This window comes from Eufriesea mexicana, unplaced genomic scaffold (assembly GCF_001483705.2).
Source record: "Eufriesea mexicana isolate 0111107269 unplaced genomic scaffold, ASM148370v2 scaffold49, whole genome shotgun sequence".
NCBI classification, from domain to species: Eukaryota; Metazoa; Arthropoda; class Insecta; order Hymenoptera; family Apidae; genus Eufriesea; species Eufriesea mexicana.
Window position 1 is genome coordinate 267,112 of NW_016908223.1, and position 22,042 is coordinate 289,153.

Sequence of the window (22,042 nt, forward strand, 5' to 3'; positions counted from 1 at the left end):
GGGGGGGGGGGGTAAAATTGTAGATTCGAAGGGAAATAATTATTACAGAATCTTGCATCAAAATTTTAAGGCTCAAAAGTAACTTAATAGATTAAAAGTAGCATAATTCGTGTAACTTTCTAGAAATTAAGAAAAATTATAATAAATTCGCGATTTATTAATTATAAAAAATTAATCATACTTGAAATTACGTTTAATTGAAAACGACCAATTCAACTTGAAACGGAACACGAAATTTAGCCTAAAATTTATATTCCGTGCTTACCTATCCCGCTGTACTCACACAGCTCTACTCCGCATCGTGAAAGGGGACTAGGCATCTGAGGGCAGGCAGTCCCCCAAGAAGAGGGAATCCCTCGATAGGCCATCGGTAACCGTGGTACGTTTAAGGTCTTACTTTCACTAAATCCTCGAATTAGTAGCCATCGAGCCGCGATGCAAGATAACGCGGATGTAGATGGCCAGGTAGATTAAGAAGCGACGTCAGAGGCGGAGGAGGGTCGTCAGGGAGCTAAGAAGCGAGCCGCGTCGAGAAATGCGGCAAATGAATGCGAGAAAAAGAGCGGCTTGGTCAGTGACGTGGCAGATGCAACTGCTCGATACGGGATTACCCTCTTCTTCTTCTTCTTCTTCTCCTTCAGCAAGAAGGAAGGCTACTAAAGGCCTGTCTACCCTGGCCACGTCAATAATGTCACATGGTATACCCGCAGAAAGCGAGCGGATTTTGAAAACAAAGGACTTGGATGACGTGCACGAAGAAATTCTTCTTCGAGCAATTTTCCGTTTACTTTTCCTCCAAAAATTTTTATTTGATTATGAAAGAAGAAAGAAGTTACAGGAGGAAGATAACAGTTTGATGTTCTTATTAGAAAGAATTATTTTCAAATTTGGGTAAGAGGTTTTAAATAAAAGATTTTGAAAACAAAGGGCCTGGATGATCTGCACGAAGAAATTCTTCTTCGAGTAATTTCCCACTTACTTTTCCTTAAAAATTTTTATTTCATTATGGAGGAAGGAAGAAGTTACGGGAGGAAGATAACATTTTGATATTTTTATTAGAAAGAATTATTTTGAAATTTGGGTGAGAGGATTTAAACAAAAGATTTGCAGCGTTTAATTTCATTCTCTTGGGATTATTCGTTGATCTAAATATAATCTTGACAATTGAATAACTATTAATGACTCCATATAATGACTACTCCTGTCAAAAAATTTTCGAGTAAATATTAAAACAGTAAGAAATTTTTTAAATTAATTTTGCGTATGTAGAGTCATATAATACAAGCATAAGAAGAGATATGTAATCGATTCGATGCGAAGTGAAAATAGAGACTAATTTAAACTTCGTTTTATTCTCAAGGAGGAAATAATCGAGTTTGATGGAAAAGCCAGGAATTCAAGGGAAAAAAGAAGAATTCACAGCGAGTTAGACTCGTTCTCGTAGCATAAAGGGTTGCAAACGACTTGCAACACGTGCCCAGTTCGCAGCGCCATCTATGGCACCGTAATTCCTTTAACAAATCCCCGTTCACCAGCCCTGTCTTCCAAACTAGGAAGCTGCTCGCTGCGAGAAGCAATTTGAAGCGTCTCTGCTCGTGCCATAGGACACAGTTGCGGGCATCGGCGAAATTCATGGAGAAGAGCATAAATCAATTTGGTGGACTGGCGCGCATCACGATTTCATTAGGAGGCCGCGATCGTGCGCTCCCATGACACAAGTTTCGTGGAAGATACGTCTTGCATAATAGAGGGATGCACTTAGCGTTTCGCCACGGGAACCGCGCCGTGGCGAATCTCTTAACAAACACTCGGTAGTCTTCCACGGGCTCCACGGCGCATCATCTGCTCCATTAGACGTTCGCGTCGAATCGGCCAGCGGCCGGAAGCTGTTGAGTCACTCACCAGCGCGCCATTGATCCCACCGCGTCATCACCTGCTCTTAACCCATTGCCAGTGCTAGACGTTTTAACGCCTTCGGGTCTTCTCGACCTCTGCGAAAATTTCAACGAGCCTGTCGATGATTTCGGGCCCACATTCGCTCTCCGACTCTGAAAACTCTGCAAGCCAGTTGGACATCTTGGTGAGAATCTGACGAGACTCGTGTGGAAAATAGAAATAGATATGAACACCACCGAAAAGTTATACTGGACCCTGATAAAACGAGGAGTAGTAGAAGGAACGTGTGTGCATGATTGAATATTGATTGCTATATACAACTGATGCTGTTAACTTGTCAAAAGTGCTCATCTGCGAGTTGGGTCACATAGATTTGCGTAGGTTAAAGTAGAGTACTATTAGGGTAGGTAAACTAGGTTCTATTAGTGGGTAGAGTAGTAGAAGGAACATGTGTGCATGATTGAATATAGTATGCTATATAGAACTGATGTTGTTGACTTGTCAAAAGTGTTCATCTGCGAGTTGGATCGTATAGATTTGCGTAGATTAAAATAGAGTACTATTAGGATAGGTTAGGTTAGGTACTATGAGTGGGTAGAATAGTAGAAGGAACATATGTGCATGGTTGAATATAGTATAGTGGAATCATCTTTTTAAAGATGGTAGTATATGTGATGAACAAAATGAACTTTTATTGGTGCCGTTGACTTGTCAAAAGTGCTCATCTGGAAGTTGGATCATATAGATCTGCGTAAATTAGAGTAGAGTACTATTAGAGTAGGTAGACTAGGTACTATTAGTGGGTAGAGTAGTAGAAGGAACATGTGCGCATGATTGAATATAGTATGCTATATAGAACTGATGCTGTTGACTTGTCAAAAGTGCTCATCTGCGAGTTGGGTCACATAGATTTGCGTAGGTTAGAGTAGAGTACTATTAGGGTAGGTAGACTAGGTACTATTAGTGGGTAGAGTAGTAGAAGGAACATGTGTGCATGATTGAATATAGTATAGTGGAATCATCTTTTTTAAGATGGTAGTATACGTGATGAACAAAAAGAACTTTTATTGGTGCCATTGACTTGTCAAAAGTGCTCGTCTGCAAGTTGGGTCATATAGATTTGGGTAGATTAGAGTAGAATACACTATGAGTGAGTTAGAGTAGCAAACGACCATCAACTTAGCAAAAACCATGAAAATTTAATTCATTCTATCACTGTCAATATACGAAGATGGATACCTGAAAGTAGGGGTGTCAAGAGTCAGGTTAAACCAACTCCTCATCTCAGCACACTAGAAGCGTTCCTCGATACAACGTTCGAGGAGTAATTGGACAGCGTGGCGCTAGTAGTAAGCGCGCAGAATATCTACAGTGGCTCCACCTCCTCTAGCGCGGTTTTGAAGATAAGACACGCGAATTTTCGGCATTGGTTTATAGATTTGACCTAAAGGAATACGTGGGACTGAATAAAAATAGCAAGTTTGATACGTGATACGATCTTCGATTACATATTCGAAACAATTCCGTGGGCGAAAAATATTACACATACGTGGAAGAGCATGGATGCATGAAAACATGTTTATCAAAATGGACGTGTCCCGTTCGAGGTCTCCTCGACTGCCGATAATAGATGACCGCAACGCAGCACTCGGTCTCGATGGTTTCGATTTCAAGCCGGGGGTTGATACGGTGGGAAAGCGAGGCCGAATGACTGCCACGCGGGGGAGTATGTACAAAGGGTGCAGTAATAACGCGACATTATGCCGCGCTGTGTAGATCATATTCCATCGTATCGACGATCGTCGAGGGCGACAAGCGTGAGACAGTGCACGCCACACACTCTATAGCTTTCGTTAAAAATTCACTGGAATCCGGACCAATAATGCACTCTCGATTACCACCTGAATTATGGGCCTCTTATCATTAATGGCTGTTTCCTGATCGGTATATTACAGCGATTATGTACTTAAAGTTATTGCAGGTTGTTGTGGAAATTTGGGGGTGGTAACTAATTCACGTGCGTTTTGTGAATTTTCATGGCGCACCATAGAGTTTCAAGGTGGTCAGGTAATTTTGAGGGTTAGTTCAATTTTTCAAGAAAAATTTGAAAAGAGAATTTTAAAAATATTAAAAAAATGGAATAATAGTATAGTTACATATGGTTAATTTTGAATCTAGAAATAAAAGTAATTGCTGAAAAATATTTGCTCAAAAATGTTTCTATAAAAATGGCCTGCAGGTTATTAATATTATGTGAATAAATATTTATATAAATAATTATTATATTAAATATTTATTGTGAAATATTATTCTCGTGTTATCCTGTCTGAAATTTTATATTTCTCTTTGCCAATTTTTAGTAGATAGTTACAATAATTTTTAAAGATTTTCAATATTTACTTGTTACTATAATATAGGAATTAAAAAATAATTATAAATAAAAATTTATTCTTTTCTACAAAAGATTTGTCAGCCCTAATAGTACTTATATTTTAAGTACTAAAGTACTAAAGTACTATGTACCCTATACTACTTATATTTTAATTTTGAGTTTTTAATCACCGTCCTTTTTATTTAAAATTGTTGCATTGATGTTCGCAATTTTAATCGTAATTTCGACGTAGCCAAAAAGATACCAGTTATATATGTATCCATCGCGAAAAGTTTCCTTTTTGTAAGTTCACGGTAATTAAGTATTCATCGCTAAATAAAAATCTTATCTACGAAATCTTATCTAACGAGGAACGATTTACAACTCACCGCCGCGTCGGTTGGTTAAGTGCTTGTTGAACAAAGCTTTCACGATTTTTCACCTCGACTTGAATGATGAGCGTTGCCACGCTTTCCATTAATCTGCCTCCAACCCCTCCGAGTTCTCTTTCCGGTAGAATCACTTCCGTTCTGGCTGAATCCTGCAAGAAGTCGGGCAACCCGAGTGAATTTGTCTAAAGACCATTTCTTACATTTGCCTCGTACTTGCACTTAAATGCACGTATTAAAATTAACGAGATTCTTCTTTTTTAATTACGAGCTTTAAGTCGCGAGCACGATTAAGTCATTGGCGACGAAACATTCGCAATTTTCTTTCATTCTCGCGTAACAATGAAGCATTCGATTATTTCCAACGAACGAAACGCAATTATTTTAATTTTAACGCGACCATTAAAAGTCGCTTAAGCGACTTTTAGGTTATGAACGTTTGTAACATAAAGATTTATATACGCGTATAAATTAGTTTCCAGCAGATATATTAAAATTAAAAATTGCATTTCGTTGTATTTATATATTCGTGTATATTTAGAGATAAAAGTATGTTTGCGGAAAGTGCAGTGGCAAAAATATACAAGTCACTAGAAAGTCACTAGAAATCACGAAACCTTTAATCAAAGTGCAAAATTCGATGGGTGTATGTTGAACGGTTAGCAAATAGAAACAGAAATAAAAATGGGAAACTAGAAACCAGTATTGTGTAAACTAGAATGTGAAACCACGTACAACGAATTTGATCGTACACTCCAAATCGTGTAAAACCGAAACTGCACCAGGTTGGTTAAAAATACTGTCGCACTTCCTTTCTGTTACGCCAGTGTACAGATAGTGAATATTTTCATCTAAAAATTTCACTTCGTACATTTTTGCACTGCACCGATAAAAGAATATCAATTTATAGTTTACAATGGAAAGAAAAATTTATCAATTTATCACTTTTCCTAATTAAATTACCTTCATTGTGTTTCCTCTTAACCTCAAACTTCTTTTAGTACAAACACACCAATATTTTTAAGGTTTGCAATGTTTTTGTAGAAGTAAATATTATATTATAGATTTCTTGATTATATTTGTTAATTATTAACAATCATTTTGACTATAATCAATTTTATAACCCGAGATTATTTCCTTCTTTTTTTCTTTTAGTACAATAATTATACTGATTTTTGTATTTTATTTCCCAAAATTTGTGTAAAATACACAATATCTGTTGAACATATTAAGTTATAATGCCAAGCTATTATTTAAAATCGATTTTCTCGAGAATAGATCAATATATAAAATCCAACTATGGTGTAAATAATTATACGACACCCTGTATATTTCCTTATACATGTACATATCATCTCGCTTGGAAATTTACACCAAACCAATTTCGCATTACCAACCTCAACGATACTAACTGCTGAAACCAACCGAATCTCAACAGCACTAGTAGCCAGACTCTACTAGCCTATTAGCCTATTAGCCTAATCTACACTCGCACTCAGATGAATCCAGTTTGCAACAGTTGGAAATAAACCGCAACCAGGAAGAACCTGGAACCGAGTAATAAATCGGAAATCAGTTTCACGTTGTACAATGTACACTGCGATCGAAAGTACCATCCGCACCCCTTGCAGCGCCCCCTTATCCACGGCATCTAGACGTGGCAGACGCAGAGAAAACACGTGGACATCCGAATATCCGGACAGGGTCGCGTGGTCGCTGAATAATTAGTCGATTGTCCCATCCGTGGCCGGAACCGAACCATCAATATTTTTATTGCTGGCCGACCCCCGTGAAGCGAAAAAGAGGGGCAGGAGGTCGAGCGCGCAACCCCTGCGGTTCCCTTCTGTCTCCCTTTATCACCCGTTAGACCTCTGTCCTTTTCCCTTCTTTTTTTTTTGCGCGTGTCACGGCGTCTAAGGGTGGGCGATGCCGGGGCTAAGTGATATCCTTCGTACGTGATGGAGGGGGCGACATCACGCAACGCGGTTCGAGGATCCCGGTTTGCGAAGAATAGATCCTGCCAAGGGAGAAAAAGCGCCACGCTACTGGGACTCGGGACAGATTAATGGATCCAGAGGACACTAGTCCTCGTCCACATCCTCGACGTCTCGAGCATCGAAGAAGCGAACTTCCGAAGGTGTCCCGATGTGGATGAAGGTCTTGGCTCAGAAGTTCCAGTTCTGGGATCTTTCCTGTTTCTTGGTCCTCGTATAGAGTAGTCTTTCGTTCTCTGTACTAGTCTTTGTTCGTATCCTCGAAGTCTTCAGGCCGAAAGAAACGTACTTCCGAAGGTGTCATGGTGTGCACGAAGGTCTTGGCTCTGTGAAGCATTCTTGGCTGAGAAGTTGCAGTTCTGGAATCTTTCTATTTTTTGATCCTCTGTCTAGTAAGTAGACTTTGGTTCTCTGTACTGGTCTTTGCTCAGATCCTCGATGTCTCAGGTATGGAAGGAAGGGATTCCTGGATGTGTCCTTATACGAGTGAAGGTCTTGATCTTCTGAAGTAATTTTGATCGAGGAGTTCCAGTTTTTAGGGTCTTTTTGGTTCTTGGACTCTCTGTCTAGTAGTCTAGTTATCCGCTGTCTAGTAACATCGTGTGTATGAAGGTCTTGGCTCTCTGAAGCATTCATGGCTGAGAAGTTCCAGTTCTGGGATCTTTTCTATTCTTTCATCCTCTGTCTAGTAGACTTTAGTTTCCTGTACTGGTCTTTGCTCGCATCCTCAATGTCTCAGATATAGAAGGAAGGGATTCCTGGATGTATCCTAATGTAAATGAAGATCTTGAACTTTTGAAATAATTTTGATCAAGGAGTTCCAGTTTTTAGGGTCTGTTTGGTTCTTTGACTCTCTGTCTAGCAGTCTAGTTATCCTCTATATAGCGTCCTCATATAGATGAAGTTCTTGGTGCTCTGAAATATTTTTGGTTAAGAACTTTCAGTTTTAGGATCTCCCCGATTCTTTGATCCTCTGTCTAGTGTCCTGCTGTGGACACATATGCAGGACACATATGCCCTTTGTAACAGTCTGGTTAAAGAGATGATATTGCACATTATTGCGCATGGTATTCCTCGAAATCATGCACTGGGCCACATGACACCGCTATATACAGACAGATATAACGATCTCGAGTACGTATACGTATTCGTCGATGGTGGAAGGGAGACAAAGGGACTCCATGAGAATTTTCTAGCCCCCTGTTGCCAAATTTACGCGAGGAGCGAACGAATCCGCGAGAACGCGTATTATACGGCATTAGGGCGGCTGCGAGATGGCAAACTGGCAGAGTCGCGGCACGTGACGTCACGGTTGCGTCAATTAGGCGTCACGTGACCGAACAGCGCCACGCGTCATTTGTCAGCGTCCCCGCGAGAAGCGTGCGGCCAGTTCCTGTGAGCACGCAACGAGAGATTCCGTCTCCTCTGGGAGTAGCCGTATCACCGAGGAACAGGAAAGAAAGGAGGAGAGAGAAGTTCCGGGCCACTCTTGACCCACCACTTCCTCGCCGATGCTAACTGCTCGTGAGGTTCTGTCTACCGAGTGCTTGCTTTTTGTTTCCTGTTCCTCAACTTCCTCCTTCTTTATCTAACTCTCGTTGCAGAGTTTATCGAGTTATTGCTAACCTAGCTTCCGAGGGATGAAGCTTTCAACCTAACTGACTTTCAACAGGCGAGTTTTCATCGCATGATCATTCTGCTTATCCGTTTATATTATATTATAGATTATGATAGACATTCTTGTAATTCCTATTTGTCATTATCAAGAGACAGTATCAGGAATACTTTTAGTATCTAAAAGTCAATTTTAGTTAATTTTGTTAGTAGGTATTTTATTAGCAGGATATACATACTTAAGTCTTTTACTATGTGATATACTTTTTACTTAGGTAATGGCTCATATAAATTGAATTAGGTAATTGGGTCAAATATATAAATGGAATTAACTTACTGTATGAAATGTCAAATTTTTTGAGTTCGGTTAACTTGTAAATATTTAAACTACTATTTTAGGTACTATTTCGTACTATTTAGGTACCATTTATACTATTTTAGGTACTATTAGGTACTATTTAGGTACTGTTTATACTATTTTAGGTGCTATTAGATACTATTTAGGTACTGTTTATACTATTTTAGGTACTATAATTTGTTTCATATGATGCTGATATGTTTATATGTTATTAAATATCACTATATTAGCATCTTATTTAATTAATGAAATTTCTATAATAATTTTACCAGTATCTCCAATCTATAATTTGATCTCCCCTTTCAAGCTTCTTCTATATTAATACTTCTTCTATACTAGTGTATCATTATACATTTTAATACATACACGCGGTACACGCATATTTAATACAATTTTTCAAATCCACCGCAAAATTTTATACCTATTCTAGACTTATAATCTTCACTAGTGTCTCTCAATCAACCTTATTCGTCGCAGACTATCGTGATAGGAGCACATTTCCAGATCAGACCCCCAAAGGGTTCTCGTTCCCATCTAGACTAGTCCTCGTAACTAAACGCGTAAATATCGCCAGAACTCGGAAACTCCATCTCGTGGCGAGAGAAGAAAACACTCGGTCGATCGGTCGAGAGTTGTAGAACTACGCGGAAACTCTCAAATGACCGATTAATTCCCGATCGAGCTCACAGCGGCCTACAAATTCTGCAGCGACGAGTACAACCTCTGACACAATGCAAGCTGATTGGAAGTCACGTGCCGGTGGCAATGAATTCGAATATTGAGGTCACGTGTCGAGCTGCGTTTCCGTGTTCGACGTAGCCAAAAGTCACCCCTAAACACGCACCCTGAAACGCACCCCTGGCCAACGTCATTCCGCGTCGCTTCCACGAGGAGGAGCCCGTTTCCGTGATCAAACCGTGATAGCTGCGCGCTTCGTTTCGTGTTCCGCTTTATATAGGTATTCTCGAGAACGTGCAAGCATAATTTCGGAGAAACAGGGTACATTTTATTTGGGAGAAAGAATGTTAAATAATTAGATCAATGCTTGGTCATTACGATGATCCTTATCCTAACCTATTTCATTGAGTGAGTGGTATTAACCTATCTTGAAGATAGCGAGGATTAACCACTTGCAATGGCAAGGAACTCACAGACGCGTGTGCCAGAACGGTCCAGTGTTTCTGTAACAATTGCCTAACGACGTGTCTACCACGTCGTTGGCGATTCTGTGACAAAAGCATTACGACGTGCGTGACACGTCTTTCCAGCGCAAGTGGTTAAGAATAAGACTTTTTGGGGCTAGAAGAGTTGGGAAGACTGAGAATTAATCAAAAGGAACTTTTGAGAGGTAAATTTATTCATCTTGTCATCTTTTGATACCTGCCTTAAGTTATTTTTATGATAGGGGGACTTAACAGTGGAACCTAAAGTTAGGAGAGTCAAAAGTATTGGAAATTAATCAAAGGGAATTTTTGATAGGTAAATTCATTCATCCTGTCATCTTCTCATACCTGCGTTAGCTTATTTTGATAACAGAGGGGGGCTTAAAAGTGGAACCTGAAGTCAGGAGAAGAAGTTAGAAGAGTCAAAAGTATTGGAAATTAATCAAAGGGAATTTTTGAGAGGTAAATTCATTCATCCTGTCATCTTATACCTGCGTTAGCTTATTTTGATAACAGAGGGGGGCTTAAAAGTGGAACCTGAAGTCAGGAGAGTCAAGATTATTGGAAATTAATCAAAGAGAATTTTTGAGAGGTAAATTTATTCATCTTGTCATCTTTTGATACCTACGTTAGCCTATTTCGATGATAGGGAAGCTTAAAAATGGTATTTAAAATCAGGAGAATCAAGAGAATTGGATATTAATCAAAGGGAATCTTTGAGAATTATTGTCATCTCTCATAACTATTATTTAACTCGTCATGGGTCTCTGTTTTCATTTTTATTGTCATTTTCATAGACACACGCGATAATTAAGGATCGTAGGTGCTATAGAACAATTTTCCAGACCAGTGAATGATACACAGAAGACCAATTGCGCGGCTAAAACGTTCGCCGAATTTAACATTGCTCAATTACTTTCTTTAAAAGGAATTACCTCGATTTCTTTGTTAAAATGCATCTTTCGATGAATGTAGACTAATTACGCTAAAATAGTGAATCGAGCAACACATCGAAGGGTTGATAAAATGAACGAAATGATAACTAAGTAGATTTTGTAGTACAATAACAATACACGAAATGAATATTTAAAATGCTAAAATGATTAAACATATTGCAAAATTAAAATTTTCTATTAGAATAAAATACATGCCCATTGTGAGTAAATGGATAAACTAATAGGAAGATTTGTTTGATACAATAACAGCACAATATAAATTATAACTAAATTTTGTTAAATAAATTCGCTTCTAACTGGGATTTAATCTCTCGAGGACTCTGTCACACGCAACGTCTATATGTAATGACTGTCATTCAGCTACTGATTGTTTTTTCACGACTCTGTCATACTCGTCACACACACATTCTTCCACACAAACATTCCACACACTCGTACCACACATTCTATAACAACCACTATCATGTCCATGTCCCAATATTTAAATAAAGAAGGAAAAATATCGTTATTTATTTCATCACGTGTAAAATGCATTAAAAATTAAATTAGCGGTTAAAGTATAATTCTAATTCTAATAATAATTAATAAATAATTATTTTTGTAAATAATAAATAATAAAAATAATTACTTTTGTAAATAATAAATAATAAAAATAATTACTTTTGTAAATAATAAATAATAAAAATAATTATTTTTGTAGATCCATTAATTTTTACATAGACACAAGAACAAATGCTATTTTAAATTTATTATTGTAGTCTTCTCAAGCAGAATTTGCTTAAATAATCTGTATTGTTTATTTGTATTAAAACAATCGTCGTCGTTGCTCGATCATCGAAATACTTGGTTAAACGAAATTAAACGGAATGGATATTTCGCAGGCGGCAAAAGGGTGACAGATATTTATAAACACGGACGCGGAAAAGGGAGAAAAATAGGGGGTAGTAATGAATTAATTGGCTTGTGGCGGCGCGTGGCCGGATGCGCAGTAGATCGTCCCCGACTTCCGGCCGCGGAGATTCTTCCCTTTCCCTTCGTGGTTCCGATCGAAAGCCGCAAGAATGCTCGAAACGAGGACAAAGGTTTAACGTCGTTCATTGTCCTGGAAAATATTTATCGTGTCCGACGTCCAAGGGATTTCTTGAAATCCTTTCGCTTCCGTTGCCCCTCCCCGCTATAAATTCTTCACCGTACAGGCGACATGGCGCTCTCACTGACACGTGCTGAGGTTGCCATAAACGGAATCATCGAATGGGAAAAGTACGAAGAGAAAATCTCGAAAATTTGATTAATTTTCCAAGTAGGTTAACGTATCAAGATTTTATAGAAATTTTCTTATTTCTCGAATAGTTTTGCTAGATCTCACCTTGTAAAACACATCACAGTTGTAATACTCTTATCGAAAAATAGATAAATTATTAGCCCTTTGCACTCGACGATTTTTTGGTTAGAGGAGAGTAGAAATTCAAAGGTTCTCTACTAAACAACTGACGATACTTTTTCGAGCAGTAAATAAAGAATTGTACAATAATAGAATTGTAGAATTATTTGATTTCGATACCTCGCGCACTGTTAAATTACATTAAATTTGATCTATTAATTAATATCGATCTTCCAAAATTTATGAAACGGCGACTAAAGCTCACCTCTTGAGTGCAAAGGGTTAAAATTGACAGAAGATTAATACTCGATTTAAGAACAGTGTCTAAAATTTTGGAAAATTTCCTTCGTCAGTTTGAGAGCCATCATCCCCTATTACCCATAATGCACACAGCTCACTCTCATTATAAAAAATATAAAATTTCTATTTTTTCTCATGTGCATAGAACACAGTTCGTTGTTTTAACAGAAAATTATATGCACAATGCAACAAGGAGGTGAAATTATGTCACTAGAAACTAAGAGATATGTAAATTAAACTTAGGAATAATAGGAATAATAAACACCTACGTACATACAAAACCCCCCAAAAGTACAGGAAATCCAAAAATACAATATACAGGGTGATCCATTTAACGAGATGATTTCTATTACTTTAACAATTAATTCAACGAAAATGAAATATCCTAATCTCAAAAGTCCTTTGACAATCCACTATTAACGACAAAATTAAAAATCCTGAATATTTCCAAACTCAAATAATCGCGGATAATCGAAAGAATCTACCCTATGAAAGATAGAAGACACATGGTACAAAGCACACAAAGTAAAAATTAGAAAAACCGAGACCCAAGCAAGAACGTTTGAAAACAGCGGAACGAAGAACACGCTGTCATCGATAAGCATCACCAGTCCATCGATCACCTCGCGCTACCGGAAGAGGCAAAGGACAAAAAGCGGGCAAAAGAGGAAAATTGCATTTGGGAACAACTGTCACTTCCGTGACGCGACAATCGCGCCGGATTCAGGTGAAAATGGTGCAACGGCCGTACTCTTTTCACGGGACCCGCGTCCGGTGGATTTATTAGGCGTAGCCTGGACTCGGTCCGCTTATCAGCGGCGCGATCTCTTATCAGATGCGAGCGCGCGAGGGTGGCACGAGACGCGCCGAGAGGAGAGGGTGGCGCAGCGCTCGATGGGCGCCATATGGCGAAGAAGGGCAGCTGTTGATCGGATCGTGGGCTCATCATCGCTGCTGCTGGCCCTAGCCAGCTCATGCTCGCCGTTTCTACTTCATTTGCAGATGGCACAATTTCTGGCCAAGTCCTCGCGTGGGAGGATGACGCAACGGTTCCCCGCTTCCTGATAGAAATTCCGTCGTGACGAATGAACCGTGGCTGCGAGGAAGGAAAGGAGACCGTTTACGTCCCTGGTACTTGCTCGGTGCAGCTAGGCTGCACTGCTGTGCACGAATTGGCTGATGAGATTCTATTTCTCTTCGCTGCCACGAGTGTCGTTACGCTTTGCGAGGAAAGATGAGCAGTTGTGTAAGAGTGCTCGCGTTTGATGACATAGAATAGTGAAAAAATAGGAGAAATTAATTCAATGAATTAAATAAGTTATAGTTAACCCTTTGCACTCGAGAGGTGAGCTTCAGTCGCCGTTTCATAAAATTTCCAAGATCGAAAATTTCAATCGTTCTTGCTTGGGTCTCGGTTTTCCTCATTTTTACCGTGTACTTTGTACCATGTGTCTTCTATCTTTTATAGAGTGGATTCTTTCCATTATCCGCGATTATTTGAGTTTGGAAATATTCAGGATTTATAATTTTGTCGTTAATAGTGGATTGTCAAAGGACTTTTGAGATTAGGATATTTCATTTTCGTTGAATTAATTGTTAAAGTAATCGAAATCATCTCGTTAAATGGACCACCCTGTATATTGTATTTTTGGATTTCCTGTACTTTTGGGGGGTTCTGTATGTACGTAGGTGTTTACTATTCCTATTATTCCTAAGTTTAATTTACATATCTCTTAGTTTCTAGTGACATAATTTCACCTCCTTGTTGCAGTATGCATATAATTTTCTATTAAAACAATGAACTGTGTTCTATGCACATGAGAAAAAATAGAAATTTTATATTTTTTATAATGAGAGTGAGCTGTGTGCATTATGGGTAATAGGGGATAATGGATCTCAAAGTGACGAAGGAAATTTTCCAAAATTTTAGACACTGTTCTTAAATCGAGTATTAATCTTCTGTCAATTTTAACCCTTTGCACTCGAGAGGTAAGCTTTAGTCGCCGTTTCATAAAATTTGGAAGATCGATATTAATTAATAGATCAAATTTAATGTAATTTATCAGTGCGCGAGGTATCGAAATCAAATAATTCTACAATTCTATTATTGTACAATTCTTTATTTATTGCTCAAAAAAGTATCGTCAGTTTTTTAATAGAGAATTTTTGAATTTCTACTCTCCTTTAGTCAAAAAATCGTCGAGTGCAAAGAGCTAATAAGGCAAGAAACGAATAGATGAAATGTGAATAGAATAAAATGGTAAAAGTGACTAAATTATAGAACCATAATAACGTAAGAAAGGATTACTAAATTATATATTATAAATTATTAATAATATAGGAGACAAATTGTTTAGTATTGTTAATATGAAAAATAAATAAACGAATTATATTTAATAATATAAGAACAAAGTTACTAAATTATATATTAATAATATATGCAACACAGTATTATATTTATATTTAATTTTGTTCATAATAGAAAAAGCATATAGACGAATTATATTTAACAATATGAATGCTTTTAAATTATAAGTTATATTTAATAATACATGAAGCAAAGTGATTAAATTAGAAATAAATATCTTCGCAAAAATTACTGAAAAAGATGATAATAACTAAGATTGGTCAAAAGTCCTAGATACTAATCCCGATCCAAACGCAAATTTGGTTAATTAATTAATCAATTTACACCAATAATTTTTCCACCCGCGATAGACGAAGGTCCGATTGAAAATTCCACGCGAGGGAGAGAGAAAATGGAGAGAAAAGAGAAAGAGAAACGATACTGTTTGCTCGTTTGATTTCTCAGGGATCGACGGGTCAAGATAAAAGCGTTTGAAAAGCGTACGAAAATATTAACAGTTGCGCGGAGTCGATAAAAGAGATAACGAACGATCGCGTGCATGAAAAATAAGAGGACAAGCATGATAAAATGTAACGGATGCCCTGTTTGCCCAGATAATCCTTTGATCCCTTTTATGTTAGCAAACAAATCCATTCTCCGCGCGGTAGCAGGAGCTTTGCAAACAGGTGATTCGAAATCCGCGGTGTTTTAGAGCCGCCATTCGACCACGATCGCGGTGTATTGCAAATTTATTCGCTGCCAACTTCATTCGCGTTCGCTGGGACGAATTTTTCAATGGTTAGCTCGGTACTCGATACCACGCAATATTTCCCTTTGATCACCTTTATCTATCGATCGTTGTTTATGCTAGAATGATGGATTTTATTGGTTCACCGATTAGGCGAAATCTTAGGGGATTATGGCTTGAGTGTCTTGGAGGACGCATAATCACTAGAAGCTTTGGTTGAGTAACATCTAGATTGGAAACTGTTGTTGTTATTATTATTATTGTTATTATTGTTTTGTTATTATTTTTAATAAATAGTAACAATAATTGTGAAATGTTTGGTGTGAAATTTTCTCAAAGATCATAAATAACGTAGCTAAAAGAGCGACTAGCTTTGGTATAATTGGTTGGAGCGATTATAATTACAGATTTTTAATTAATCCTAATTAGAACAGGTAATTGTAGCCTTCGCTTGCCAATTTCGCGAAGATTATAAGCGTGTCTTTCGCAAATTTAAAACGATCCATAAATCGTGAAAAAGCATCGCTATCGAAATTGTATTTATACACATGGATTACAATTACAGGTTTCTAATTAATCCTAATTAGAACAGGTAATCGTAGCGTTCGCTTAACAATTTCGCGAAGATTATACGCGTGTCTTTTGCAAATTTAAAACGATCCATAAATCGTGAAAAAGCATCGCTATCGAAATTGTATTTATACCTGTATTTAAATAATTTATAACGGAGATAATTATTTTCAAAGGATTATCGGTTTCGAGCGAAACAAAAGCAATGCGGTATTTGATGTTACACAGAATCCCAATTTCAATTTCAAATTTCTTTCGTTATTCTTGATAAATTAAAAATATCGCGCGAGGTAATAACCGACGGAATCAACACGATGCCTGTCGAACGAACCTTTGCAAAAGTTTGCAAAAATTCAAGATAACGGAATTTCACTAGCTAGTGCAAAATTAAAGAAACGTATTCCGATAACCGGAAGTAACATAATTATTTCCCCGCGTATTCCCCCAGGAACGCGCGCGTAACGAAAAATGAACGCAATTACTGCCTAATTGCGATGCAAAGTATGTCAGCGACTATGCAGAACGGAAAGGAAAAGAAAATAATTTACGACCTGACGCGACCGCGACTGCACACGTGCAGTATAATTAAAAGAAAATCACCTTGAGTAGGGCCATGTAACGCGTGAACGCGGAAAAGCATGTAACGATTATACAGAGTTGCGTGCTGACTGCTCGTCTACGTTCCATCCTGGCACACCTAACTATCCAGGCATCCCTTAACCGTTTGTTCAACCCCTCAGCCACCCTGTGGTCAGTCAGCTAGTCAGTTAGTCAGATCTTTGCACGCGATGCACGCATTTGATTCCACGTTTCAACCACCCGATCCGCCTATTTATCGCTCGTCCGTGTTTTACCTTCTTATTTTTATATCTCTCCTTCATGCTTGCCTGTCCAACAACCAAATTCATCGATTCAACGTGCACCTTTACATCGCTGATGTTCCCTCGGAGTAAATAAAAATCCTCTGCTAAATTTTCTAGCTCTCTGCAAACTTTATTTTTATCATATTTTTGTTATATTTTTATCAATTTATTCGTCGAGGATTGGAGTTTGCAAAAGAATAATATTTTTGTAACATAATAGGAAAGAAGAATGGAAATGGAAAGCTGGGTAGATTTTAGGTTTATTAGGTAGGTTTAATGATATGTCAACTTTGATTTAATAAATGCACTTGTGTGCTGGATTTTACTTTTGCAGTCTGTTCCTCGGTCTATTATATATTTTCGTAATTTCGTCTAATAGCAAATTCGAAAAATGGCTGATTATTCGAGTTGATAAGATAGTAAAATAATTAATTCGAATAACTATAGGTGGATAATCTCATACATAGTTTAACCTGGAATAATTAACCTCATTCGTAACAGGAATATATTTAATATACTATACATAGCTAATACTAACAAAAATAATATAATGAAAATAAATATGTATATACAATTACATTTCTATCTTAACAGAAAACGAAAATTAATTTTTCCAAAAGCAGTTCTATATACTCAGAAACTGTACAAAAATCTATAACCAATCACTTTCATGTATTTCACAGTTCCAGACATAACCTCAATCTTTTTCCCCAGACATAAACGTACGTGTATATAAGAAAAGTCACAAGTTACATTTCCTGACTGTATTTTAAATTCGCTAGTATTATCATAAAATAGATTGCTTTTGCTTTGCAAAGCAGCCATTGGAATCGTTAAATGAAAGTAGCTTTGTCGTAATTAATGTTCCTAGTTTATTCCCCATTTAAGTCCCGAAACTTGAAACGTTTGGGAGCAAAGCATATTATTGTATAGTAATTTAGGCACCGATACGATCACGTTACTATTCGATGATCGAAGGGAATTGGTAGAAAGGCACGTGTGAGGAGACAAGGAGGAAGAAACGCGAGGAGGTTACGAACTTGCCAGATTCCTTGCCAGCCTTTTGTCTATGGCCGCGACGGTCGCGCCTCTGGCCGCGTGAAAGGGAAGCCAGTTTTACTGGTTCACTTTGCAGACGCGGCTGCAGACGCAGCTGGTAGGATGGCTGCATCTATATAGATAAAGCGGTTATGTCTATATGTCGTGTTTCGAGACGCGCGGGACTGTGGCTTTCTCTATCCGTGGCCGACAAAAGGGCAGCCCACGGATAAATATGTAACTATAAAAAAAGGATAAATACTCACGGTCAAGAGTCAATATTGTGAGAGAGTCCCTGTCAGGCATCGTTGTGTCTGAGGTGGATCCCCGTATTTAGGAAGCACCGCGCGCGCATTTTTATCCGCTTTCCAGGAAAGTATTCTCTCGTCCTCGACCTGGACCGCCGTGAAAAACCTTTCCCTTCTTGCTTGTTTTGTCTTAAACGGTAAATTCGGTAGTTTGCTCGGCTCGCGTTCACGTTTCTCCATTTTGTCTTTCAATAGCGGCGTCACGTTCTTTGCAACGTGTACAGAATTATATTTCAAATTACGTTCGAATACGACTGGAAATCACAGTCGGAATTGTGACGATAAAATTGTACTGGAATTCTTTTTCACGAAATTTTCTATAACTTTGAAATAATTATTAAGCGATTATTTAATTTATTTTTCCTTTTTTTGTGAAATATATATTTCGAATTTAATAATATTTATTTATTATAGTATTTATAATACTATTAACTCCTTGCACTCGACGATCTTTTCCCTATAGAAAATTAGAAATTCAAAGATTTTCTGACACAAAGCCGACGATATTTTTTAGAACAGTAAATAAAAATTGGTATAATAATTAACACGTAGGATTGTTTAATTTCAATGCCTCGCACACTATTGCATTATTTTCAATTTAATATATTTATTAATACCGATTTTCGAAATTTTATTCGAAAACGGTGACTGAAGATCGTCTCTCGAAAGGGTTAAAAATGGGAAACAAAATAATTTTGTAATATAAACGAGTTGGTGATCGTGGAGAAATTGTACCATACATACAGTGACGAACGAATCTATACACACGACAGAAATTGTAAAGAAGTATATGGAGTATAGATAATTTTCGAAATTCTAATTTCCCAAAATACCAATTCCGAGTTCACATGTTGGAAATCGATTTTTGGAGTGGGATTTGATCCCTGGAATTAAAATTACTACCAAAATCCTACAAACTTTCATTCAAACCAGACCTCGCTTCCAAAAATATTAATAATATTTATAATACTATTAAAAATGAGAAACCAAATAATTTTGTAATATGAACAAATTGCAGATCATGGACAAATTATACATACAGTGATAAACGAACCTAAGTACATGACAAAAATTCTCAAAAGCGGTATGAAATACAGATAATTTCCGAAATTCTAATTTCCCAAAATGCTAATTAAGCAAGTAAAAATTTTGCACAAACCATTTTCGATTTCACACATTGGGAATCGATTTTTGGAATAAGATTTAATCCCTCAAATTTGATTTTCTGCTGTACAAACTTACAAATCGAGCTTCCCTTCCAAAATCATGAACCACCGATTATTATGATTATCACGATTACGATTACTTCTCATAATCACAATCGAAGAGGAACAAATTTCCAAATTTGGAAAATTTTCGTTAATTTTCGCTTTGAAAAGAGGCAAATAATTATCCAATGCTAATTTCCATCGTCTTACCATCGTCGAATCTCTGATTAATTTTCGTCGCGTGTAGCTTTGCTCGTCACTGTACATCATACACGTGTGGTTCCACGAACACGTTCCAGTGGCAGATCGGAGAGCTGCGCGGTGATAAAATCTCCATAGCGAGCGTGGCAAGAAGATAACGAAATAAGCTCGATCGACGCGAAAAGTTTTGCCGCTAAAAGCTTTTCGGATCGCCGGTAAATTTGTCACTGACCGATTACTGCGGGCCAAAGAGAGAAAGAGCGGAATAATCGTCGGCTCGCATTAGGGATCCATTACGTACGAGGTCACGCGTCCAAACACGGCATTAACCCCCATGGAGTTTTACATCACGGCCTGGGCCCTTTCTTCACGTGCGCTAGATTAATCTCGTCAACCCAGAAACCTGCTGTGCCTTAAGCTACTCCCCTTGCTCTTTTCGATTCGTTACTTCCGACGTTGGATCCGTTGGATCCTCGATTCAAACTGGCCAATTAGGCGACCGATACGTCGCGAGCGGCCACTGAATAGGCTACCAGTATGTACAGTGTGTTTGTTTTATTCGGAAATTCGTGAAAATTTTAATAAACAAATAGGTGCTATCTTATAATAATAAAAATATAATGATAAAATGTATAGTATATATAATATGAGCCGTTCACTGCACAAATCGATTAACTCCACTTTTTGAAAAATCTTAAATTTAAATGTCAAAGCACTTGGTATAGTCATAACTTTTTATATTTATAACAACTTTCCATGATAATTAAGATTAACACCATCAAACGACAAAAATTCTTTGGCCACTGAATAATAAATAATTTATTTCAGAGGTCACTTTGATTAACTCCGTACTCTAATGTAAATAATAATTTTCGAAATTCTAATTTCCCAAAATACCAATTCCGAGTTCACATGTTGGAAATCGATTTTTGGAGTGGGATTTGATCCCTGGAATTAAAATTACTACCAAAATCCTACAAACTTTCATTCAAACCAGACCTCGCTTCCAAAAATATTAATAATATTTATAATACTATTAAAAATGAGAAACCAAATAATTTTGTAATATGAACAAATTGCAGATCATGGACAAATTATACATACAGTGATAAACGAACCTAAGTACATGACAAAAATTCTCAAAAGCGGTATGAAATACAGATAATTTCCGAAATTCTAATTTCCCAAAATGCTAATTAAGCAAGTAAAAATTTTGCACAAACCATTTTCGATTTCACACATTGGGAATCGATTTTTGGAATAAGATTTAATCCCTCAAATTTGATTTTCTGCTGTACAAACTTACAAATCGAGCTTCCCTTCCAAAATCATGAACCACCGATTATTATGATTATCACGATTACGATTACTTCTCATAATCACAATCGAAGAGGAACAAATTTCCAAATTTGGAAAATTTTCGTTAATTTTCGCTTTGAAAAGAGGCAAATAATTATCCAATGCTAATTTCCATCGTCTTACCATCGTCGAATCTCTGATTAATTTTCGTCGCGTGTAGCTTTGCTCGTCACTGTACATCATACACGTGTGGTTCCACGAACACGTTCCAGTGGCAGATCGGAGAGCTGCGCGGTGATAAAATCTCCATAGCGAGCGTGGCAAGAAGATAACGAAATAAGCTCGATCGACGCGAAAAGTTTTGCCGCTAAAAGCTTTTCGGATCGCCGGTAAATTTGTCACTGACCGATTACTGCGGGCCAAAGAGAGAAAGAGCGGAATAATCGTCGGCTCGCATTAGGGATCCATTACGTACGAGGTCACGCGTCCAAACACGGCATTAACCCCCATGGAGTTTTACATCACGGCCTGGGCCCTTTCTTCACGTGCGCTAGATTAATCTCGTCAACCCAGAAACCTGCTGTGCCTTAAGCTACTCCCCTTGCTCTTTTCGATTCGTTACTTCCGACGTTGGATCCGTTGGATCCTCGATTCAAACTGGCCAATTAGGCGACCGATACGTCGCGAGCGGCCACTGAATAGGCTACCAGTATGTACAGTGTGTTTGTTTTATTCGGAAATTCGTGAAAATTTTAATAAACAAATAGGTGCTATCTTATAATAATAAAAATATAATGATAAAATGTATAGTATATATAATATGAGCCGTTCACTGCACAAATCGATTAACTCCACTTTTTGAAAAATCTTAAATTTAAATGTCAAAGCACTTGGTATAGTCATAACTTTTTATATTTATAACAACTTTCCATGATAATTAAGATTAACACCATCAAACGACAAAAATTCTTTGGCCACTGAATAATAAATAATTTATTTCAGAGGTCACTTTGATTAACTCCGTACTCTAATGTAAAT